A 26,534-nucleotide genomic window follows, 5' to 3' on the forward strand; every position below is an offset into this window, starting at 1 on the left:
CGACCCACGCCGAGTTTCAGCATTGTAGGATGACCACACCAGTACAGCAACTTGCTAGACATCACCTCAGTGCCATCCGAATCTTGGCATCTCAACGCCTAGTGGTATCTTCCATACAAAAAATATTGTTACGCTGCCTTTGGCCCCATTCGCACATCAGTCCGCAACTTAGACACCACCTCGGTGCCATCCGGATCTTGGAATGTCAGCACCTTTTGGTGTCTTCTCTTCAGAAAATATTATTGCGCTGCCTTTGGCCCCATTCGCACATCAGTCCGCTACTGACGCCATCTCACAGGCTAATGGGGCGCCCCACGCCGACTTTCAGCATTGTAGAATAACCACACCAGTACAGCAACTTGCTAGACATCACCTCGGTGCCATCCGGATCTCGGCGCCCCACTGCAGATGAAGTGCCTCTCAACTATGAAACCACCACGGTGACATCCAGATCTTGGCGCGTTGTGCTGCCTTCGGCCTATTCGCACATCGGTCCGCTACTGACGCCATCTCACAGGCTAATGGGGCGACCCACGCCGAGTTTCAGCATTGTAGGATGACCACACCAGTACAGCAACTTGCTAGACATCACCTCGGTGCCATCCGGATCTCGGCGCCCCACTGCAGATGAAGTGCCTCTCAACTATGAAACCACCACGGTGACATCCGGATCTTGGCGCGTTGTGCTGCCTTCGGCCTATTCGCACATCGGTCCGCTACTGACGCCATCTCACAGGCTAATGGGGCGACCCACGCCGAGTTTCAGCATTGTAGGATGACCACACCAGTACAGCAACTTGCTAGACATCACCTCAGTGCCATCCGAATCTTGGCATCTCAACGCCTAGTGGTATCTTCCATACAAAAAATATTGTTACGCTGCCTTTGGCCCCATTCGCACATCAGTCCGCAACTTAGACATCACCTCGGTGCCATCCGGATCTTGGCATCTCAGCGCCTTGTGGTGTCAGTCAGAAAATATTGTTGCGCTGCCTTTGGCCCCATTCGCACATCGGTCCGCTACTGACGCCATCTCACAGGCCAACGGGGCGCCCCACGCCGACTTTCAACATTGTAGGATGGCCACAGAAGTGCGACAACTTACTAGACACCACCTCGGTGCCATCCGGATCTTGGCGCGTTGTGCTGCCTTCGGCCTATTCGCACATCGGTCCACTACTGACGCAAACTCACAGGCCAACGGGGCGCCCCACGCCGACTTTCAGCATTGTAGGATGGCCACACCAGTGCTGCAACTTGCTGGACACCACCTCGGTGCCATCCGGATCTTGGCGCGTTGTATTGCCTTCGGCCTATTCGCACATCAGTCCGCTACTGACGCCGCCTCACGTGCCAACGTATTTTCTCCGCATTTTATACCCTATGCCGCATAACAGGTCATGTGACTTGTTTATAAAACTTTTCATTGGTTCATTTTACTTTTGGTTTCCTAATGATGGAAGACTTGATCATATGACCTAAAAACAACACTTTTCATTGGATGAAAACTTTTTTTTCCCCCCAAACGATGAAAGCCCCACCTTGTTTCTGGATGTTTCAGACTAAACTGGCGTCAGCATGAGAGCACCACCATCTCGTAGCTCCGTCGTGGTCATTCCGCGAGCAATCATGGCAGCCGCTCCCCACCAGAAGCCTGCAGGAGTCGGGGCCCCCAAAACTTTTGATGAATTCTCAAGGCGGAGGGGACGCTTTCGAGAATGGGGTCCAAGACCTAGCAGACAAGCGTCCGATTTCCAAGGTGTCCCAGGGCCATTTCAGTGGACCACGCCCAAAAAGGAAAGAGCCTGCCGCCATTTTGAGAGTCCTGTGGCAGCCGCCTATCGCTGCACCGCAAGAGTGGGCGCAACTCAGCTGAATGGCGGATTTTGACACAGTGGACCAAAAGCGGACGGAATGGCAACTGAAACGGTAAAGGGGCGCCCCACTAAAACAGATGAGACTCCACCTGGAGAGGCCCGTTCACGCCGCCTCCCCCGGGGCGCCCCACGCCGTTATTCGGAGCAGCATTGTAGGATACCAAAACCAGTGCGGCAACTTACTGGACATCACCTTGGTGCCATCGTTCTGCTGCCTTGGAACTATTCGCACAACAGTTTGCTACTGATGACCCACCCCCCGCGACGCCCACGCCGTTATTTGCTGGGTGGCAACTTACTAGACATCACTTTCGTGTCATCTAGATTTCGGCGCGTTCTGCTGCCTTGGAACTATTCGCACAACAGTTTGCTACTGATGACCCACCCCCCGCCGGAAATCTGGACGTTGTGCTGCGTTGGGACTATTCGCACAGCCGACCGCTACTTCGTTGTTTTTCCCTAAAAATGTTTATATGTTATTACTATTTTTGTTTTCTTGTATATATTTATAAATTATTAAAGTTTTATAATCTTACTACTTTGTCGGAGTGCTATATATTTTTAATGTGACACATAATTGTAAAAACTTTGATGTACAAAGAGTCATCCCTGGAATCTTCCGCTTCACGCTCGGTCCCCTCCCCAATCACAATACAGGATGGTTTTCAGATAATAGCAACGCTTCTGCTGTGACGGATCTCATCGAGTGTGGGCCTTGATCTACTATAACTCCTTTGAAGAGGGGTGATTCTTTACAGCTGTGGCCATAAACTACATCTGCAGGGCTAGCTGATAGCCTAGGACCGGCCTGGACAATCGGACACAGAGGAAAAGGAGTGTCAGAGGGTGCGGTAGTGAATAGGGCGAAAGGGAGGTGTCGGGCGGGCACAGGGTGTGATTCTCAGGGAAGAGCAGCGCAGATGGGGGGAGGTTTATTACCCATGCATAAGACAGAGAGCGGGGGTGACCACTGCCTGGGTGAGATGCTTGCGAGGGTGGGGAGCCATGCTAAGGATCGACAGCGTGCACAGAGTGGGTCTGGTCAAGGCATCTAAAATGGCTGCCGTGCACGACAAAAGTGTGGCATTTGAAAAAAGACAAGATGGCGCAGACAATGTTTTTCAACACTTCCTGATTTCCTTCGAATCGAACGTTAACAGACGTTGGGGCATATTACCAAAGTTAAGCGATATTTATCCCTAACGATGCATTGCAAAGATTTTTTTACCGTCAGAAATTATCGCAGATAAACCTTGCTATTATCAAGGTTTATCGCAAATACGATAAAAAACGACCGCAATGCATTAATATCGCTGAAAACTCAGCGATATTCATGCATTACCGAGCTAATGCTCTTAGCCATGTTATCCACCTCCCATTGGATAACATGGCTAGGAACTGCTCAGGGCAGCTGTTACTTTTTGGAGATATTCGCGCTTATCTCGAATATTTCCAAAAGTTGATAATAGGAGATAGCGATGTTAGCGACTGTTTCCAGTCGCTAACATCTTGGCATGCCCACTTTGCATGTCATTAGTGATAAATATCACTCACATGCAAAGTGGGACCCAAGATGGTCGCTATCTCCTACTAGCCGTCGCTAACTGGTGTTAGCAACAGCTAGGTAATACAGATATAATTTTATCTCCGCGAAGCGGAGCGCTGTTACAGATATATATCTTGTTTTTGAACGTTAATTTCTCAAAATGCACTGAAGCACATATATTGAGACATAGCAAAGGCACATCGGGCTACCAGTCCCTAATATTTTACCAAGTTTCGTGCAAATCCATTCAGCCGTTCGATTATTATTATTATTATTTTTTTTTGCCCCGCGGGGCCCTTTTAAAACCTCCACATCAAACCTAGGGGGTCAGCGAGGATCTACTATGCCCCCTTATGGTCATTTGCCCCTTCGCTTTGGCCTCCTCTTGTCTCTCGATCCTACCGAGAGACAAGATGGCAGCCGCTACGTACTGTTTGGAATGTTTACAGACACCGGAGAGCCAATCAGCTTCGCTTCGCAAAGCTCCGTAACGCGAAAAGTACGCGAAGCGGTGCGCTGTTACAGATATATATCTTTTTTTTAACGTTAATTTCTCAAAATCCACTGGAGCACATATATTGAGACCTAGCAAAGGCACATCGGGCTACCAGTCCCTAATATTTTGCCAAGTTTCGTGCAAATCCATTCAGCCGTTCGATTATTATTATTTTGGTTTTTTTTTGCCCCGCGGGGCCCTTTTAAAACCTCCACATCAAACGTAGGGGGTCAGCGAGGATCTACTATTCCCCCTTATGGTCATTTGCCCCTTCGCTTTGGCCTCCTCTTGTCTCTCGATCCTACCGAGAGACAAGATGGCGGCCGCTACGGACTTTTTGGAATGTTGACAGACGCCAGAGAACCAATCAGCTTCGCTTCACAAAGCTCCGTTGCGCGAAAAGTACGCGTCCTGGGACGCTGCCCGGTCCGCTGTTACAGATATATATCTTTTTTTAAACGTTAATTTCTCAAAATCCACTGGAGCACATATATTGAGACCTACAAAAGGCACATCGGGCTACCAGTCCCTACAATTTTGCCAAGTTTCGTGCAAATCCATTCAGCCGTTCGGGCTAAAAGTGAGGCCAACCGCCCTATGGAAAACTCAATGTTAAAAACACGTTTTGGGACCCCCCTTTTTTCTCGGCCCCCCCTTGACGAACCCCCCCCAAATTTTCAAAGGCTGCTCAGAAACAAAATGTGCCATTTTCCTGAAAATTTCAGCCAATTCCGTCCACAAACGGCAAAGTTATTAGACATAGAATTTTCAAAAAACCCATAGAGAAAAAATCCTAACTATATATACCTACTGGCGACCGCCAGTAGGTAATACATATATATATATATATATATATATATATATATATATATATATATATAAAGTTACGAACAGCGTTCCAGCGAACACTCAGGCACAAAAACCACACTGTAGGCAGCAATCCAAATGAGCAGGGTTTATTCACGCCATAAGACCTACATGACGCGTTTCGCTCTTCAAAGAGCGCTTGATCACACAATATGTTCAATAAAGTTCTCACTCTTTTAAACATTTGCAAAGTACACATGGGCAGCTCTAGCAAACGCACAGATGGCTCCAATCAATTAGTTTAAATTCATGCAGGACCCCCAGTGGGTCATGCGCAGTGCGTATGGTTAGTACCTTGCATGCTGGGACATTGAGTCCCTGTTGGAGTTCTATTGTTCCTCACAGTGAGTTCTGTGCGCTGCTACATGTAAAATGCATTCTTCTCCCATATGTGCGTTTGCTAGAGCTGCCCATGAAGAAGAGGCTGTGTCCTCGAAACGCGTCAGCATGAACTGCTTTCTGAAATGAAGATGCCGGTTTTTCCAATAATAAAAGCTTGTGCTTTCAGTTGCTGTGAGTGCGTCCTTTGATGCTTTCGGGACATTGCAAACAAAATGTATATATATATACATATATATATATATATATATATATATATATATATATATATATATATATATATATATATATATATACACGCTTAATAATGCATACTTATATAAATATATAATTTTTAAATTTTTATTTTTTTATACATATTTCAATATATATATATAATATATTAATGTAGATAACTTTTTTCACCCTAAAAACGAATCCCACCCAAGTCCCTTAAAATACCCCAGCACCCCAACATACTAAGCCACCCTTACTCCTTAAAGTACCCCAGCACCCTTAAACACCAACCCATCCTAACCCTAGAAATACCCCTGTACCCCAAACCTATCCCTGAACCCTAAAGTACCCCTGTACCCCAAAACCCAAACCTACCCCTGAACCCTAAAATACCCCTGTACCCCAAAACCCAAACCTACCCCATAACCCTAAAAATACCCCTGTACCCCAAAACCCAAACCTACCCCTGAACCCTAAAATACCCCGTACCCCAAAACCCCAAACTACTCCTGAACCCTAAAATACCCCTGTACCCCAAAACCCAAACCTACCCCTGAACCCTAAAAATACCCCTGTACCCAAAAACCCAAACCTATCCCTCAACCCTAAAAATACTCCTGTACCCCAAAACCCAAACCTATCCCTCAACCTTAAAAATACCCCTGTATCCCAAACCCCAAACATACCCCTGAACCCTAAAATACCCCTGTACCCCAAAACCCAAACCTACCCCTGAAGCCTAAAATACCCCTGTACCCCAAAACCCAAACCTACCCCATAACCCTATAAATACCCCTGTACCCCAAAACCCAAACCTACCCCTGAACCCTAAAATACCCCTGTACCCCAAAACCCAAACCTACCCCTGAATCCTAAAATACCCCTGTACCCCAAAACCCAAACCTACCCCTGAACCCTAAAATACCCCTGTACCCCAAAACCCAAACCTATCCCTCAACCCTAAAAATACCCCTGTACCCCAGAACCCAAACCTACCCCTGAACCCTAAAATACCCCTGTACCCCAAAACCCAAACCTACCCCTGAACCCTAAAATACCCCTGTACCCCAAAACCCAAACCTACCCCTGAACCCTAAAATACCCCTGTACCCCAAAACCCAAACCTATCCCTCAACCCTAAAAATACCCCTGTACCCCAGAACCCAAACCTACCCCTGAACCCTAAAATACCCCTGTGCCCCAAAATCCAAACCTACCCCTGAACCCTAAAATACCCCTGTACCCCAAAACCCAAACGAAAGTTTCGTTGTAAAGGTGTTTTACCGGGCAGGGAAAGAGAATAAAACAGATTGCTCCTGAACAGATGTGGCTGACTTTCCAGCAGCTCCTCGTGCAGCAGCAATGCCAGCTCCCACAAGAGGCAGGAAGCTGACTGGAACTGCAGGGTCTTTGAGGCTCCCTCCGTGGGCCTGGGTAATAGCAGAAATAGTCAAAATAATGGTCAGAAAACAGCAGAGAGAGGAAAAATAAAGGTCAGAAAGAGGCAAGATAAAGGGGGAAACATTAGCAGAAAGGGCAGAATAAAGGTAAAAAATTTGCAGAAAGAGGCAGAATAAAGGAGAAAAACAAGCAGAAAAGACAGAATAAAGTTCAGAAACAAGTAGAAAGAGGCACATTAAACATCAGCAATGAGTAGAAAGAGGCAAAATAATGATCAAAATCGAGCAGGAAGAGGAAGAATAAATGTCAGAAACAACTAGAAAGAGGCAAAATAAAAGTCAGAAATGAGCAGAAAGAGGCAGAATAAAGGTAAGAAAGGAACGAGCAGAAAGAGAGGCAAACTGGGGGTCATAAACCAGCAGCAAAAGGCAATGCAAAGGTGAGAAACGAACAGAAAGAGGCAAAATATAGGCCCACAATTAGTAGATTGGCAAAATAAAGGCAAGAAATGAGCACAAAGAGGCAAATGAAGGTCAGCAACGAGCAAAAAGAGTCAGAATTAGGGTAAAAACGATTAGAAAGAGGCAAAATAAAGATGAGAAACAAGCAGAGAGAGGCTGAATCAAGGTCTGAAACTCGCAGAAAGCAGCAAAATACAGTTTAGAAACAAGCAGCAGGAGGGAGAAAAAAGGTCAGAAACAAGCAGAACGAGGCAGAAAAAAAGTCAGGAACAAGCAGCAAGAGGCAAAATACAGGTCAGAAGTGAGCAGATAGAAGCAGTATAAAGGTAAGCAATGACTAGAAAGAGGCAAGAGTAAGGTGACAAATAAGCAGAAAGATGCAGAATGTTAACGCGGGATTACTGGTTACTAGTTACCTTACCAGATCCCAAACCAAGTCGACTGGATCGTTGGTACCTGTCATTGAGTAAAAGGCAATCTAACATTAAGTCAATCAATTAAGAACTTACACCACTCTAAATGACCACTGACCAGGATTAAGTTTTGAAAATTTAATATAAAACCAAAGATAACTGAAGATACAAACTTCTTAAGATGAGATTCAAAGGGTAAACTGGTATCACTATGAACATAAATTCTTTGAATAATCTGAGTCTACAAAACAGAATAATGAGTACAAGTTCGAAGATCATTAGGTTTGCAAGGATTGATATGAGTTGCAACCTAAGAGTCATTACAGAAAAGAAAATTCAAGTTAGTCTGTCCCTACACTAGACTAAGTGACATCCCTACTTAACAAGATCTTTACCCCAAAAAGGTGTCAGCCGTGGTGACTTCCTAAGAAGATCACGCACTTCTCTTTGTTTCTTCTCTGGTAATGGGTCTCTCCTGATCAGCCTATCTGCCTACCCATCCGCTTCCTTAGGCTCCCCAAAATCATCTGCTCTCTTCTCCTCCCGGGTCGCTTTCCCTAATACCAAATCACATTTCCGATAGGAACGCCCCTTGGGACGCCCCTCACGTGGTACATCTTTGCGCGGTAAAGTCCATGATGGTACTCTTCAAGACCCTCGTTAAAGTTGACCTTGGTTCCCAGACTTCTTCTCCAGTGCGCCGATACCCCCTGAAATTCCTGAAGACTCCTACAGGCCTGCGCCAAGCGCCACTGAACAAAGCTCCATTCATTTCGACTGATTAGGACCCCTCGCACCTGCATACAGGCCATCCTACAGTGGGCCTCAAATTCCAGGCTCCCCCATATCTACAGGTCATAAAGCATATGGAAAGCACAGTACTTGGCACCTCTCGACTTCTCCTCTAACAAGCACATTTCAGTTCAAAGGAACATCACTATCAGTTCGAGCCTACTTGATTTACATGAAGCGGGTCCCTGCACTCTGAAAACATTTAACTTGATTTAAACAGCATTCTTAACTAACATACGTTTCTTAAAGCACACATCTATAAAGCATATATTTCAAACTAAATTCGATAATACATTTTGGAAGAACCATGTTAACCCCACCTCACATTATTTTAGCAGCACGTTTAGATTTTCTTGTGAATTGCCATGAGGCCTACACAATATAACTGGTTTTGTAAAGTTCCACTTAACTCTTACATGATTCCTTTAACATGAGAACGTGAGGTTTTCATATTCATTCCAACATTTTCTACATTAGTCTCATACTGCTATGATTATTGTTACCCTAATTAAAACACCCTATACATTTTACTACTGAATATAAGACACTCTGGTGCAAGGTATATGTTAACTAACTACGTGCTTGTAAATATGATGCACTTATACATTTTTCTCAGACTAGTGCTCTCTCAGTCCCCCCTTTGATGACCTTCAGGGGTCATCACCATCAAAACACCATCACAAAAATGTAGGACTCTTCAAAGTGAGGTCGTGGCAGTACCACTTCTTTTCATTGTCTCCAATGCCTTCAGACTCTTATATTGCGTATCTTGCATCGCTGTCAACCTTTTCTCCTGTTCTCTCATAGATCTCTGCAATCTGTTTGCTCTATACCACTGATACAAACGCACCAATCCCCACAAAGTGATTACACAAATCACAATTATGATGATGGGTTTCAGTATGTACCAAACGATACCCTTTCCTAGGTTGGCAAACCAACCTCCAACCTTACCCATTCCATGACCTACTTTTTCCCACACGTTTTTCTTTGTCAGATCCTCAATTTCGTGGTGTATGGCAGTGATGTTTCGTATGTACTTCTCTAGAGGTTTTGAATTGTCTGGAATGTAAGTGCAACATTCCTGGACCTTCAAAGCCTTACAGACTCCGCCCTCTTTGGCTAACAGAACGTCTAGAGCAAGTCGGTTCTGAAGAACCATTGCCCTTATCGATTGCATCTCACCCTCCACCAGCATTAACGATCTAGCAGTACTGGCAGATAACCTATCTACAACTGTAGCCAATCTCCTAATTTTGATGTCATTCAGTATCACTCCTAGGATAGGAAATGCAGCACCGAATACATCCCCAATTACTTCTGCTGCGCCTAGCCCTCTTTTCCCTCTAGTTGGTATTCCTTTCTTTGTCGTTTCTAAATTCTCAACATGATATATTTTAGGGAAGACAATTGCCAGATAGCATGATCCGTACCAATTATCTGGTAGCTTCACATAGGCATTTCTTCCACATACAAAATATACATTTGGAATTGCTTGCATTTCTTTCAGAAAATCCTTGGAGTAGTACTCCAATTGAAAAGCATGTTCACAACTGACTTGACCTACATACAGATTCTCATAATAGGAGTAACTCCTGTGAATGCACAGTTTCCCCCATTTCTCCTTGTCTAAAGCAATTGGGCCAAAGCTACCCTTTCTTTGATGTATCCTTTTCTCCTTGGTCCAATCTGTTTCCCATTGTCCTGAAGCCTTTAGAATCTTCTGCCTCCTGTATCTAGTATCCACCTGCCCTATAAACTTTTTCTCAATTTCTGACACTTGACAAGTCAGATTATTTCTTCGGGCATGTGAAGTATCTAACGTTTTCCATGGAATGAACCATTTGTGTAATCTGTCTTCGCTCTTGTAATAGTCCCACTTGTTCAAATGCTTGTAATTGGGGACCTCTGGCAATGTCGAATCAAAGTTCGAGAAATAATACTCGAACCCCTCTCGTCCATAGAATATGCTCAACAATAAACTACATGTAATTCCATATGTCAATGGAAGATGATGGTATCTGATACCCTCCTCTACCGAAGCTGGTAATTGCATACAAACGTAGCAATTCTTCGCCTCCATGACATCAATGTATTCGTAAAGCAATTTGGCATAAGCATTTGACCTGAAGTTTCCCTGTGACTCGTCAGTGTGTAATCTTTTTATTTCCGCTTCTAACAACGCTTTGTCTTTATCATTGATGTTTCCCCTACTATTAACAGTAATTGTCCTCTGTGTTGACACTCCCTTGATTTCCTTAACTGCAGTTGCATCTCTCTCGTGTCCCACTATATATGAAACAGTAACCACTAAAACTATAAGTGAAATCACCACCCCTAAAAGTGCGCCAACTATACATTTTGCCCTGCGGTTCGGGTTGCCAGCCTCCATGATCTCAAACAGTGTAGTTATGGATGTTCTTCCAGCATCAATTTCCTCTTCTCTCCGAACAAAGACTTTCTTTCAAACAATGTCTTTCTTTTGAACACTTAGAAGCTGACAATTTGCTCCGCAAAACAGTTTAAAGTCCTGTAGGAAATAGACAACCCTAGCCCTTCTCCATCCTCTAAAAGGGAGACCCTATCATTTTCTTCTTCCACTCGGCGCTAGGTTATCTTGCAGCAATATTTTTCAAAGTCCTTTTCAAAAAGTCTTTTATCAAGCAGAATCTATGTATGTTGCAAGGAGTGACACTACGTCTTCATAAATGTCCATTCGAAGAAACATTCCCTCAAGTATTGGGCATTCCTTGCAGCAACATGGGAATTCAACTGTCTCTAGGATTATTCTCCTTATTTCACTCTGGACCAGGGGACGAACAAAATGAAGAGTTAATGTATTTTCAATCTCCACTCCTGGTACTATCAGTTCTACATCCACAGTTACAAAGGGGTCCGTTCTGACCAGGATCACCTTCTTCACTTTCCCAGTCCTACGCCCCTTTGAAGACATTTACAACAAGGTATTAATCCAAAACAATGAGTGTTCCAAGAACTTTCACTACTCGCTCAAGCATTTCCAGTCGAAGAAGAGTTCCCTCCAACACTGGATATCGTGAACAGCAAACCGGAAAATCAACTGTCTCTAAAATCAATTTTCTTATTCCGCTTAGAAGAGGAGGATAGACGATGTTGAGTGTCAGCAACCTTTCGGTCTCCGCTCCTGGCAGCAGGAATCTTATTTGCACTGTGATGATCGGATCAGTTCTGATCAGGCTCACTTCCCTGACCCTCCCGGTTCGGTGTCCCACAGACATCTGCAACGAGGTAGGTCCAATCGGGAGTAGAGTACCTTCTGCTAGGCACTCGCACCCTCCTTGATCTTCTAAGACCCTCCTCGGCCTGATCCTGGGTATCTTCTTCTGGATCCGAGTCTTCGGATATAGGAGCAAGCGTTTCTTCCTGAGCCGACCTTAAACTTAGCCTCCTTCTTCTTTCCGGCCAAGTGGCAGCTCCAAGCCTTGTTCCCCTATTTCTCGTCCTCACACTCAGTTCTTGGTCGCTCTGGTACTGATCTGTGTCTGTGTCATATTCACTGCAGCTCTCTCCTTCGGTTGCGTCTTCAGTCTCACTGCCGTCCTGTCTTCTCTCCTCTTCTGAATCCGATGCGTTCCCAACTTCTTCCGACACCCCCTCAGCTGATCCGATCCCCTCTTGTGACTCTTCTTCCACGTTGTTAAAATTAGCAATATGTATGTACATAAGCGGCGTTCATTTGTGTTCTCAGTGCCCCTTGATGTAAACAGAACAAATATCGCTAAAACTCTGACTATGTTGTCTCCCTAGCATAGACCCATGCACACACGTACGCGACAGCCATTTTAGGTACCATGGTCTCCCTGTTCACGATCGCTCATCAGCGCCCTTCCCTGACCCTTCGAACACCCCCCGTGTACCCTGACGGCCCCCGCTCTCTCATGCCCAAGTCATGAGCCCTCCCCTCCCGCATGACTCTGTCCCTAAAGAATCGCACCCCGCGCCTGACCAACACCTCCTTCCCGCCCTTGAATACCCCTCTTGTGATCAACCCTTCCACAGCATTCGACTGTCCACACTGACCCTCCCTTTCATGAATATCTCTCCTTTGATGACCTCTTCCTCTGAGCCTGAATGTTTGCACGGACCACTGGTCATCCCTTAGTCTGAGGATACAGTTTATTGCCCACTACTTTATGCACTCGTCTCTCTTGGAAGAAGCTACTGTTGATCACGGCCACCCCACCCCCTGAGACTCGATCAGACACACACATTCCAATGGAAATCAGCAGAACACTCAGCTGCGTGACAGCCCCTCCTCTTGCATGGAGGATAAGGGCCCGTACTGTAGCCACGTGTTGAAATACCTTCATACTATACAATGTATTGATTGTAATATAGGATGCCTGTGTGTCACGAACCTGTGTATAAAAGGCGAAACCTCAGAGAACTTGTTAGAGCACCTCCCGAAACACTATGCGAGTGTCCCAAAGGACAGGCTCTCCTCATGAGTAATAAACCCTGTTCTTGTTTTCCTACTTCCAGTGCCCGTCTCTTTATTTGGTAACTATTCAAGAAGGAAACGAAGAGTCGCCCTGCGCCAGCAGCCTGGGCATCCGGGGCGTTATGGGCTGACTTTTTCCACAATTGGCGCCCAAAACGCGGGGCCCATCAGCGACATCAGGTCCGGTAAGAGAGGTCCAGACGATGGGGTGAACATCTAAATGATTGGAGTATACCTGCCTTGAGAGGGCCCTCGTCCGGCTGCCGATTGAATGAACTTCACCGATTCTGAACGGACCTCTCTCTCAAGTGACCTGTTGTCCTGACTGGAAGCCCACAGGAATGCCGGAAGTAAAAAACATGGAGAAAGAGAACGAGTGGGCGCTGGAAAAAGGAAGGCGAAGAACTATCCACATGGTCCGGTCCGGGTAAGGTCGTGACACACGACAAATTGCGAAAATTGATTGATTGATTGTTTGATAATACTAGTATTACCTATTGATTGCTTCTGGGAGATTCTCTATTTGCAAACAAACACAGAATCACCATACTCTGTCTAGTCTTTGCAGATAGTGAAGGGTAGGCAACGCAAAACTTTAACACGTCGTACCTATTCTCTTTCTCCCCATTGATTGATTGATTGAATCGAGCATTGAATTGTTCGAAGTTGGTTCTCTTAGGAATCTTCTCTACCTGCAAACGGGGAAGAACAGCAACATTCTCTCTCCCTTTTGCAGAGAGTGAAGGGTAGGCAACGCAAACCTTTAACACGTCGTACCTATTTCGTTCCTCATTGATTGATTGTTTGCCCGAACATTGACTGTTTGGGAATAAGTTCTTTTTGGAGGTATTCTCTATTTTTGCAAACGAGCACGGAAGTCGCCATACTCTAGTCTTTGCAAGTAGTGAAGGGTAGGTAATGCGGACCTTTGTCCCCGTTGTAATCTGTCATACCTATCTACTCCCCACTGGTTGATACGCCAGTTTCACTCGGACCATTTACTAGAGGAACGTCATCTGGCCCGACCAGAGAACACCCCTAGTGAAAAGGGACACATACACTAATAACTAAGTGATCACTGTAACCTGTTAACAGAAGCTTTAGCACAAAACAACCTGGAAAGAAAGGAATAGGAAAACGAAATCAGTAGGCCACTGATGAACATGAACTTTTTATTTAAAAATAACGAACAAGAAACGATAACAATACGTAATAATAAAACCTATTAAATGCTCTAGAAACAATAAAACATTAGAAATAAGAACGGTAAACTGTAGAAAATGCAAGTCAGCAGAACATCCGCCCCCACTCTGGAAACTTCCAAAGCGGGGCAGGGTTGCGGCCACGCCCAGCCAAAGGCAACCCATATAAGGCGGGTCCTGCTGCCAACAGTCGGCCAGGAAATCGTAACATAGGGTGGAGCCGGAGGAGAGACAGGGGCCAGCGGGACCCAGCCAGGGGATCGCCTTGATCACACTGGAGAGTTGTAGGGGGGGGAATGTCTCCTCGACCCTCCTCTCTCTCCCCCAGTCCGGCCACAGCGGCCCTTGAGAGTTGCAGGTAGTCCCGCCACATGCTCCCCCGGTCCGGCCACCAACGGGCTGGTGCCGACGAGATCCGGCTACAGCCGATAAACCAAGGAACCCGTTCATGGGGCCAGAGCAAGGGGCGTCCGGCCGACATCCACCGGAAGCCCGGCCCAAAGACAGACGGGACATTTTTTCCTTTTCTCCTTCGTAATAGCAGCGACAACACGCCAGGCGCCACTTCTTTCTTTTCTCCTCCGTAATAGCAGCGACCACACGCCAGGCACCACTTCTTTCTTGAAAAATGGCTTTGACAACACTGGGGGGAATGTCTTGCACATGCCTCCGACCCCCCCCCCCCTCGTCCTCATCGCCGCCGGCCATAACAAATGTCAAGCGAGGCGCCGTGGGGTGCACTGGGAGGGAGAGACGGTGGCGAACAGGCCTCTCCCGCCTCCTCAGGTGGAGGCTTCCCAATTGCACCCTCAACGCTCCAGGCGCCCGGAAAAGGGTTCGTCCACTATGGCGATGCCGCGACGCCTCATCCAGCAGGTTGGAGCCCATCCGCTCGTTTGACCCCGCGATTGCTGGCGGCTGCCGAACTCCCAAGATGGCGGTCGACCCGGCAAGAGTGGGCCCAGCATGCAGGTATGGCCTGGTCCCTTGTTGACTCCACCGTCGTAGTTCTCCACAACCTTGAAGATTCTAGAGGAGCCGCGGGAGTCCCCGACTCCCGCAAATACCCCCGATGGGGAATAACTGCCATGATTGCCCACGGAACGATGGAAATGTAGCCGCAGGACGTCGGCGCTTCCATACTGGCGCCAGCCTCAGTTTGAATGACTAGAATCTTGCCGACCACAGTTCGGATCAGTTCCGGTGAAAGCACAGTATGACCCGGTAGGAACGTTGTTGCCTCCCTCCCCTTTTTCACTGATGGTTCAAACCACCGATCCTTTCTTTTGCCCTTTAACGGAACTTTTGGACTGCCAAGAGAAGCTCTGAGCAAACCACGAGTTAATAGACATTTAGACTATGCCTGGTTCTGCCTCACTGCACCCAAAATGGCGCCGATGCAAATGAAACTCTCACGCTCCTTATTGTACCCCGATTGCTCAGCCTTGGTGTCATAGAATATGTATGAAGTTTTTAAACTTTTAGATTGATATAGGATGTGTCCTGATTGTGAGTTCGAAACAATGGATTGATATAGGATGTATACTGTCAGCTCGAACAATGAATTGACATGAGATGGGTACCGATTAGGTGTTCGGACAACGAAGGACCATGAATTTGCGTAAGATGGGTACCGATTGAACATTCGGACAATGAATTGTTGTTGAGTTTGGCGCATCATGATTATTGAAAGTTCGAAATTTTGATGTTTATGATATTCGCTCGCGCTAAAAGATTCAATATGATTTCATTGCGCTTTTCGCACTTTATGTAAGAAATAAACGACCACCGACTCCATTAAAGTTTTTTTCTAATAAAGTATCCTCACATCTACAGTTTCAGCCTGCTCCGTGGCTGGTCCACAGGAGAGTAGTCCTGTATTTATGCACCGACATTCTTATTAAAGAGTTTTGAGAAAGCAACTATAGTTGTCCGTGTAACTTGATAAAGTTTTGAATGAATGATCCCTATTTTTTCGATATAACTAGAATAAAGACGGAATGACTAAGCTCGATTAGATAAAAGGCTGAAAAGTATAGTACGTAGAAATATTGCAAATAGGAAGGGTCAAATTTTAGTTGTGTATTTCTTCCTTTTTATACAGCCATAGGCAACAGCTAAAGATCCTGGTATTTCGCCTATACTTTATATGCTACCTGCATAAGAAAAGTCACGCTAAGGGTCCACCTGGGCTTAAAAGCCCCAGTTGGCAGTAACTGCATCCTATGGAAATAGACCGAGTACGCAGTAAGTAAAAGCCTTTCTGGGTTTATGCGCGCTAGTGTGTCTATCAATGTAGCCTCCTGCTCTCCCCTCCCTTCTTTTCCCTCCTCTCTGCAGGTCACCTCGGAATGCCGACTAATGTACGAAGAAGGTGATGCAGCGGACGACGAGACAGGAAAAAGGGTCTAATTATAGTATCTAACCGCGGCAAACCCCGAATAAAGCAAAAAGGAATAATGTACACACCTGATCAAGCATTCTTACATTCGACTAAGTAGGAAAAGGTCTAGGGTATTTCGAGGTAAGGGTTACACAAGTATCCTCCGCCGAGAGGACTAGGGATAATACCAATGTTTGAAATCCTACTGCCCCCTTTTTTTTCCTTTCGCATCCTCATAGACATATAACTGAAAGCTGCCCCATTGCCCTCCAATTGACACCAACGGTTGTCTCAGCCTGGAAACGCACTTGCTAAAATGACTCGAATAAACCTCCGTGAGCATTAGCTCGACCAGGTTAGTTTATGGCCAGTTGCCAAAGGCGTAAGTGTGTACAATCAAAATCATCAGTAAAAGGCAGCCAACGGATAAAGGATAAGAAACAGGTAAAAAGAGCTCAGGACAATAAGTATGCGCAGCATGCAGAAAAAAAATAATTGTGGCCAATAACTGTTTTATGTTTTGTCTTGGATCTTTGTATGTAATATTTGTACTGTCTTCCCCGTCCGAGTTTGTGTGTACATGATGTATGGATCTACGTCGTCTCTCCGCGTGTGTTTACGCATTTTTTAACCCCTGCAGTTCTATGTTGTGTGCGCACTGAATGAACCATTATTGTACACGTCTCTCTCTCTCCGCGACATACGTGCACCGAATGGTTCATTTAGAAGTGCGACTCTCTCTCTCTCTCTCTCTCTCTCTCTCTCTCTCTCTCACTCTCTCGCTCTCTCTCTCTCTCTCTCTCCAAGAACCCCCCTGTTTTCCTCTTCTTGTATAGTGACGTTGTGCCCCTCCGGCGCAAAACATAATTGGATTTCCTCGAACGCAAAGGTGTTCAACAAAATTGACCAAACCCAAAACGATTGTGACTCACCATATTACTACCTCCCCTTTTCTGCAAACGATAGAACCCAAGTTGGTACTAAAGGAAAGGACAGGTAAGACGACAGATGTCCCCTAATCTGGCCTGTTATAAAGGGAACTCTAACGTCAATGGTCTTCTGTTTTAGAAATGCGATCTCCAATGCCACGATTGCCCCACCCCCTCGCACCTAAGTGCGGGCGTCCAGAGTACCCCCCTTCTCCCCATCGACCCCAGCTCCCTGTCCAAAGCACCCACGCGACCCCGGTCAACCCCAGACCCATGCAGCTACCCACGAAATGTAATTTGAGGACCTCGATTAACGGTCATCCCCCAGGAAAGCCATGTTTTACATCCACCACTTCCCCTTCTTCATGATGATAATACCCCTGCTTGCAAGAATTAGCCGACCCCGAAGGAAGATGTAGTATTGTCGATACTTGGGTTAAAGGGAAGAACGAGTCTCTACATAAGGACTCGATTTTTTTTGTAACGTAATACATTGTGTACAAAAGCCAAATTTTTCTTATCATATGTCGCAAATGAATAACAAGCCAGCCTATAATCAATATGCAATGCCCTTCTCCAGACTCCATAAGTGACGACCTCTGACTGTGACCGATGAACTTATCCCCCACCTACTCAGGAATGGGGAAGGAATTGAGATGTATATCTGTTCTCTCGACCAGTTTTCTAAAACTTGTTTTTCCCCCATTCAAAGATACAATCACCGGAGGAGAGGAGCTGGACGTGACGCACAGCCTGGCCACAGATCATGGAGCACGTGTGACGACCAAAGGTGGAGCCGCAGAGCAACGTGACGTGGGACGAGGCATAACGTTCAAACTCAGCAGATGGAGGAATGAAGGGCTGCCTTGAAGCCCTCGACTCGCTGACCCTCTTGTGCCTGAAGTCCCCGTCCCCTTTTTTAGTCCGATTATTGGGCTTGCCTGCTCATCATCCTTTGCTCCCTTGGTCCCTTGGTGTGTTCAAAGATCTTGCCCCACTCCGCCCTCTCTTCCCTCGATTATTCAACAACCTCTTTCATATAAACTTTGACTATGGACTGGGATTTTGCCACGAAAGACAAGAAAGACACGCAGGTGCCCAGCATAGGGCACCCCTAAGAAAATGAGTTAGGAAACAGGACTGTGATCTAACAGCAAAGGACTGATCGCACCCTGCAACGTGTAAGGACGATTCCGAGCTGGACTTATAGCTCCACCGCCGGTGCTCAGCAGCGCCAACAAAAGAAGACGGACTCTGTTAAAAGACATTGCGACAAAGACCCTCCCCCTTTCCAGAACTTTCTATTTCGCCCCTTGACTAAATTACTTGTATCGAATTGAATACCTCCCTCAACCATTTTGTATTGCCTTTTAAGAAATGTTTCATCGGTCACTCATGTGGTTAGGTTTTCCGAAAATTCCCTATAATACTGACAAGCCGGAAGGTATCAGAACGTTCTTTCTGTACGTGACGCCACTAGAGAGAAAAATGTGAACTTGATTTGTATGTATCGGAACATTTTTCCTTGATTCTACACCGACTAAATATTATGCCGATTTCTAGGCTTGTATAAAAGAGCCCAACAGACATAGATTGACACGCATTGTATTCTGCCTATCACATCGACTATGTAGAAATTGAACGTGCTTATGTAAAAAGTAGGGACTGTTAAAATTAGCAATATGTATGTACATAAGCGGCGTTCATTTGTGTTCTCAGTGCCCCTTGATGTAAACAGAACAAATATCGCTAAAACTCTGACTATGTTGTCTCCCTAGCATAGACCCATGCACACACGTACGCGACAGCCATTTTAGGTCCCATGGTCTCCCTGTTCACGATCGCTCATCAGCGCCCTTCCCTGACCCTGCGAACACCCCCCGTGTACCTTGACTGCCCCCGCTCTCTCATGCCCAAGTCATGAGCCCTCCCCTCCCGCATGACTCTGTCCCTAAAGAATCGCACCCCGCGCCTGACCAACACCTCCTTCCCGCCCTTGAATACCCCTCTTGTGATCAACCCTTCCACAGCATTCGACTGTCCACACTGACCCTCCCTTTCATGAATATCTCTCCTTTGATGACCTCTTCCTCTGAGCCTGAATGTTTGCACGGACCACTGGTCATCCCTTAGCCTGAGGATACAGTTTATTGCCCACTACTTTATGCACTCGTCTCTCTTGGAAGAAGCTACTGTTGATCACGGCCACCCCACCCCCTGAGACTCGATCAGACACACACATTCCAATGGAAATCAGCAGAACACTCAGCTGCGTGACAGCCCCTCCTCTTGCATGGAGGATAAGGGCCCGTACTGTAGCCACGTGTTGAAATACCTTCATACTATACAATGTATTGGTTGTAATATAGGATGCCTGTGTGTCACGAACCTGTGTATAAAAGGCGAAACCTCAGAGAACTTGTTAGAGCACCTCCCGAAGACACTATGCGAGTGTCCCAAAGGACAGGCTCTCCTCATGAGTAATAAACCCTGTTCTTGTTTTCCTACTTCCAGTGCCCGTCTCTTTATTTGGTAACTATTCAAGAAGGAAACGAAGAGTCGCCCTGCGCCAGCAGCCTGGGCATCCGGGGCGTTATGGGCTGACTTTTTCCACAATGTCTGGACTTTCGTCTGGGATAGGAGCTGTTTCTTCTAGAGGTGCTGGAACTCTTCGAGTATGGGATGCATGGATCCAATTTGGCAGCCCTCCGCACTTCACCGCGGTGTTCGTGATCAGGATTACCTGAAAGGGCCCACGCCAGCGTACATCTAGGCAGTTCTTCCGGACGTGCTTCTTGACCAACACCCAATCTCCTGGGTTCAGGTCATGACACAGATTCCTTGATGCTGGAACTTCAGCCGCCTGCACCTGAAGGGACACAGAATGGATGGCGTCAGACAGTCCCTTACAATAATCCAAGATCAGATCATCTGTAATATTCAATAGGGCAGCAGTTGGAACTGTGGGAAGTCTCATGGCCCTCCCCATCAGAATCTCGTGTGGAGAGAGACCTGTCCTCCTGTCAGGTGTGCTGCGCATGCTCATGAGCACTAAAGGAAGAGCATCTGGCCAACTCAAAGATGTGGATGCCACTACTTTAGCCAATCTATTCTTCAGAGTGCTGTTCACTTGTTCCACAATTCCTGAGGCTTCTGGTCGATAACTACAATGCAGTTTTTGATCGATCTTTAATGTGGAGCACAACATCTTCACTATTTCGCTGTTAAAATGTTTTCCTCTGTCCGATTCCAGAGAGGCAGGCACCCCGAAGCGCGGTATCAACTCTCTGAGCAACAATTTAGCTACTGTGAGTGTATCGCACCTACGTGTAGGGTACGCTTCAACCCATCTGGAAAATATACATACAACCACCAGCACATACCTAAGGCGGTTAACTCTTGGCATTTCAATAAAGTCTAATTGCATTCTATTGAAAGGCCCCCCTGACCTCCCAATGTGACTCAGTGTGACTGGTGTCCTTTTGCCTATGTTCAGTTGTTGACAGGTAACACATCGCTTGCATACTGATTCTGCTGCTATTCTAAATTTAGGGCAATACCAAGTCTGCCTAAATACTCTCATCATAGCGTCTCTTCCTAGGTGTACAGGACCATGTATTTGCCTTGCCATGGGATTCGCTAGTTCCTCAGGTAACACAGCCCTCCCATCTGCTGAAATCCAAAAATCCATTTCACTTCGCACACAGCCTGCTATTTCCCATGCCTTTTTCTCTGTTTCAGGTGCGTTCTCCTGCATCACTCTTAAATCCTCCCAAGTGTCTACAGTCTCTAACATCATGCTTAATTCTGTCTTTTCTTCAGCACCATCAATTTCCACTTTTGAAAAAGAATAATCTTGTTCCGCACAATAGCGTGCGACCTCATCAGCGTACCTGTTGCCTTGTGATACAAAATCTGTATTCTTAGTATGAGCTACACATTTCACAATTGCTATGGCAACTGGACCTTGTAGTGCTTCTAACAACAATCGCACAAATTCTCCATTTCGAATGGGCGAACCAGAGGAGGTCATGTAACCTCTCTGAGACCACAACTGCCCGAAATCGTGAACCACACCGAAACCATATTGGCTGTCAGTGTATATGGTGACTCTCTTTCCGTTTCCTGCTATGCAGGCACGAGTTAGGGCAATGATTTCTGCTACCTGTGCGGAATGTACTCCTTCCAGGCAAGCGGCTTCCACAACTCCAGTAATGGTACAAACAGCATAAGCTGCTCTCAACCGACCAGTATCGTCTCTTAAACATGAGCCATCGACAAAGTAAATCTCATCAGGGTCAGACAATGGCTCATCCACAATATCTGGTCTGGGTTTCGTGCATAGTTCAGTCACATCAAGGCAATCGTGGTCTTCACATACTTCGCCTTCTATTACAGTAGGTAATGGCATCAAAGTAGCAGGATTCAAGACAGAGCATCTCCTGAGGGTCACGTTCTCCGCGGCAAGAATAACTTGCTCGTATCGCGTGAGCCTGCTATTAGTCAGATGCTGCGTCTTCGTCCTGGTCATTAACAATTCTACAGAATGCGGTACATACACCACTAACGAATGTCCCATCACAATGCTCTCGCTCCTCTCAATGCTGACACCTGTTGCAGCAACGGATTTGAGACATCCGGGCAACGCTGCGGCTACCGGATCTAATGTAGCCGAAAAGTATGCAACTGGTCTACGGGCATTTCCGTGGGTCTGTGCCAAGACTGACAAAGCACATCCCTCCCTCTCACAGCAATAGAGTGAAAATGATTTCTCGTAGTCGGGCATTCCCAGAGCCGGAGCACGACACAAGTCGTCTCTCAGCTGCAAGAACGCCACTAGGCATTCGTCATCCCATGGTACCGGATCACTCACCTCCTTGTGCGTCAGTTTCTGTAAGGGTTTTGCTTTCAGTGAAAAGTTAACTATCCACTGTCGACAATAACCAACCATTCCTAGAAACATCCGAACTTCTCTCTGTGTCGTAGGCGCATTCATCTTCATTATTGCCTCAATCCTCTCTGGGGACACCTTGCGTTTTCCCTTTTCTAACCGGTGCCCCAAATACTGTACTTCTGTCAGACAGTACTGCAACTTGCTCGGAGATACCTTATGTCCATTTTCAGCTAAATGGTTCAATAAGGCAATGGAATCTACTTTACAAGCTTCCTCAGTCTCTGACACCACAAGTAGGTCATCTATGTACTGGACCAGAACCGAATTCTGCGGCAGTACTAGATTTTCGAGATTCTTCTTCAACAACTGGTTAAAGATAGATGGGCTGTCTGTGAATCCTTGTGGGATTCGACACCATGTTAAAACGCGATCTTCCATTTTAAAAGCGAAAAGATACCTGCTCTCTTCATCCAATGGGATTGAAAAGAAAGCCTGGCAAAGATCTATCACTGTGAACCATTCTGCTTGACATGGTATTTGAAACAGTATCACTGATGGATTCGGTACCACTGGACAACATGAAACGACTATATTGTTAATTTTTCGTAAATCCTGAACTATCCTGAACTTCCCGCTAGGTTTCTGCAAACCCATAATCGGGGAGTTACAGGGACTACCCACGATTTCTTTCAGTATTCCCTGTTGTATCATTGACTCGATCACAGGTTTTATTCCTGCAATCGTTTCCTGGGACAATTTGTATTGAGGCGTTCTTGGAAACTCGGCATTTGGCTTTACCATTATTTTTACTGGTTCTACCCCTTTAATCAATCCTATTTCTTCTCCTGTGAAATCCCATACCTCTGACGCTACTGCATCTCTTAAGTCTTGGGGAAGATCTTCTACTGTCAGAGTAGGATATAGTTCTACACAGGATTTTGAATTGGCTACCTTGAAAGTAGCATCATCGTCTGTAGTCTGTACCTCCACTCCTTGCGGGGTGCAGTATATTGTGCAGTTCAATTTGCACAGCAAATCCCTTCCTAACAGACATACAGGACTCGAATCACAAACCACAAACTGATGTTCGTTCATATGGTTTCCTATCTTCACAGACACTGGTTCTGTCAATGGACTAGTCAGCCTTTTGTTTGCGACTCCTACCACCTGAATTGTTTCCCCTGACATCGGCAAGTCTGGAACCACTGCTGACCTCAGAGTTGATCGAGTAGCTCCAGTATCCACTAAGAACGTTGTAGGACACCCTGCCACTTCTGCCTCAACAAACGGTCCTCTCTGATCCACCTCTAAGACTGCCCCGAGGGTACAGTCCTCTTCACTACTCACACGTTGCCCGGTCAATGGATCAATATAATAACACTTTTCTTCCTCGATAAAGAGAGGCATTTGTTTAAAGACCTTTCCCCCTGTCGCTATTTTCGGTGGCTGTGGGAACTGGGCCCGTGGAGCCGAAGTCCCCCCTTTGGCCACCTTGCTTCCTGGAACTGTCACCTTTGGAGCTGGAACTTCTTGAACCTGCTCTTCTACTTCTAGCTCTCCATTTTCAAGGTTAAAGGAACACTCGCGTCGCCAATGTCCCACCTGGTGACACAAATTGCACTTTGTCGTTTTCTTTAAAGTGGCAAAGTCTACCCTAGGTCTCTGCCCTTCTTCATTATCTTTGTTCTGTCCGTTTGGTTTTCTTCCCATCCCCTGCTTCTGTTGTCCACCCTTCCCTGCTGACTGCATCTGTACTACCATCAACTTCTCCTTTAGATTCTTCGCTTTAGAATCTATTTCGTCACTGCAGTATCTCGCATATCGCAAGATCTCATCTAGTGGTTTGTTCTGCCAGCAGATTAAATGTTGCTGTATCATCAAACAAATATCAGGTCTCAACCCCAAGACAAACTTTGACACAAACTGCCCTATATCTTTGGGATCCATTACATCAAGTCCACTGTATTGTTTGAATGTTTTCAATAATCTCTCATAAAACTCGTGAACTGTCTCCTTGGGTTCCTGCCTCGTTCGGTCTATTTTTACCCAATCTATATCTTGTGGAGGCACTTTATCTTTCAGCCAAGCTATTACCCTTTCATACTTTCGCATGACAATCTCGGACGGTCCATTAGTCCGAGCATCCCTCACTGGTTCAGTATTCGGCCATTCAACACTAGTCTTGCATGGTGTCCATAAGTCAGATGGAACCACGATGTCAAACAACGTGTTCAAATCAATCCACAATACCTTCGAGATCTTTACAAACCTTTCTACCTGCTTATACCACTCTACTGGATTGTCCCTTAACTTCGGAAATGAGTTGGTAAACGCAGCTAAGTCTCCTCTACTCCAGGGCACATGTACATAATTTACGTTCGATATTTCTCGCAAAGGGAATGCCTCCATCTGCATTATCCTTCCCTCTGGGGTCATCATACTTGTACTCCGTCTAACAGTGCCCTTTTTCGACCACCTCTCTTCCCATTTGTCCAGTTCTCTCCACACTCTTATTCCTGATACCAACTCTCTTATGTGTGTTTTTAATCTGGTAGTTCTCTTCTCATCTAGGTCTTGGTCTGCGTACTGCAATCTGTGGTTACTCTGCAATGCCCTTGTCCTAGATAAATCTACGGCATATCTGTCTGCCAAATTGGTCAGTTTCTCATGAAACGCTCTAGCTTTCCTAGTAATATCCTTTGCCATGAACAACAGCTCATCCTGTTCATACAATTCTATCCTTTCTAAAGGCAATGTACCATCAATTATCTCATCGACATCTGATTTTAAACTGGTGACATCAAGTCTCTTTGCCTTAATTTCAGCTTTCAACACACTAAATTTAGCTACTCCATCCGCATCTCTCCCATCCCAGCTCCGAGATCTACGTTTAGGCACTGGTGAGTTACAGGGAGTCCTCCCCTGTTCCCATCTCTCTAGGTCCCATGCCTTTCCATCTTCTCGAGGTGGATGGTGAAACACTCCTTCACGCCTCATAGCCCCACGTTCCCCATCCTGTCTAGTTTCACGGGATGCATGGTAAGATATTCCGTTACTCCCTCTCTCCTCACTATTTCCCTGTGATTCCTGATTACTCGAGGCATGGCGGGACCTATCACTGTTCTCCTTTCTCCAATGTTGGACGTCTTCTCCGAGTACATGATGAAGGCACCTAAACCTATTCTGAAAAGCATGTACCATTTGGTCTCCACCTTTCTCCCAGAGACGGGACATCTCCTCACACTCTACACTCCTACCATTTTGCTCCTGTCGTTCCCTCTCATCCGTAGGACGTGTAACTCCTCTATTCTCCTGACTTTGGCCTTCCCGCCCCTGACTGCTTTCGCTGGCCCCGCAATGAGATACAGTTCCGTTATCTCTGCTTTCCCATTCTGGTTCTGTTCTTGACCTGTTACTCGGGGTTACTGCGGACCCATCCCATTCCCTCAAATCAGCTCTTAATTCTGTATAGGACTTTGGCCGCGGTCCCCTTAGGTCCATCGGTCCTCTCTGACCTCCCTGTCCTGCGTTGGGACCTACAGTTGTATCTAATGGGGTGTTCCACGTTACCGAACCTGGCAATTGCTTCCATGCATTTGTCACGTTATTCCTCCTTTCCATCTCGATCCTTTCTCTATCCAATTGCCTCTGTTCTTCCTCTCTATCTCTCTCAGGGTTATAGATCGATACTATAGGTCCTATGGTAACAGGCACTTGAAGAGCGTCTGGCAATCCAAAAGACTCAACCCTTTCGGTGGCTGGCGTTTTCTGCACCACAAACCTTCCCACTACACTCTGTACTGTACTAGGTTGAGGTGTCTCCCCACCTTTGATAGGTGTCCATTCCGATATAGGGAGTGGTGTATACCCCTCTATGGCATTCCCATCTTCCCTTGCGAGCCCTCTATCTTCAATTTCCTCAACTCTCGGAGGTGGTCTGTCCATCAATAATCTATTTATCACATTGTCCTCCGACTCGCTCTCCTCATCCTCTTCCATGAGGTTCCTCCCACCTACCACCTCCCTCATTGGATACAACTTCTCTACCTCAATAGCCTGTACCCTCCATCTCTTTGTCTCCTCGTCCCATTTGGAATCTCGCACTGCTCTTACCGATCGCGTCAATCTTTGTTGACGCCTGTCCAAATTTCTATCGTGTGCCGCCCTAATCCATGCATTAAGGGCCTCAAACTGTGTTGGTCTAGGTGAAGGTTTCAATGAGGACATGGTTGCTTTTA

This window comes from Lissotriton helveticus, chromosome 7 (genome assembly GCF_964261635.1).
Source record: "Lissotriton helveticus chromosome 7, aLisHel1.1, whole genome shotgun sequence".
NCBI lineage: Eukaryota > Metazoa > Chordata > Amphibia > Caudata > Salamandridae > Lissotriton > Lissotriton helveticus.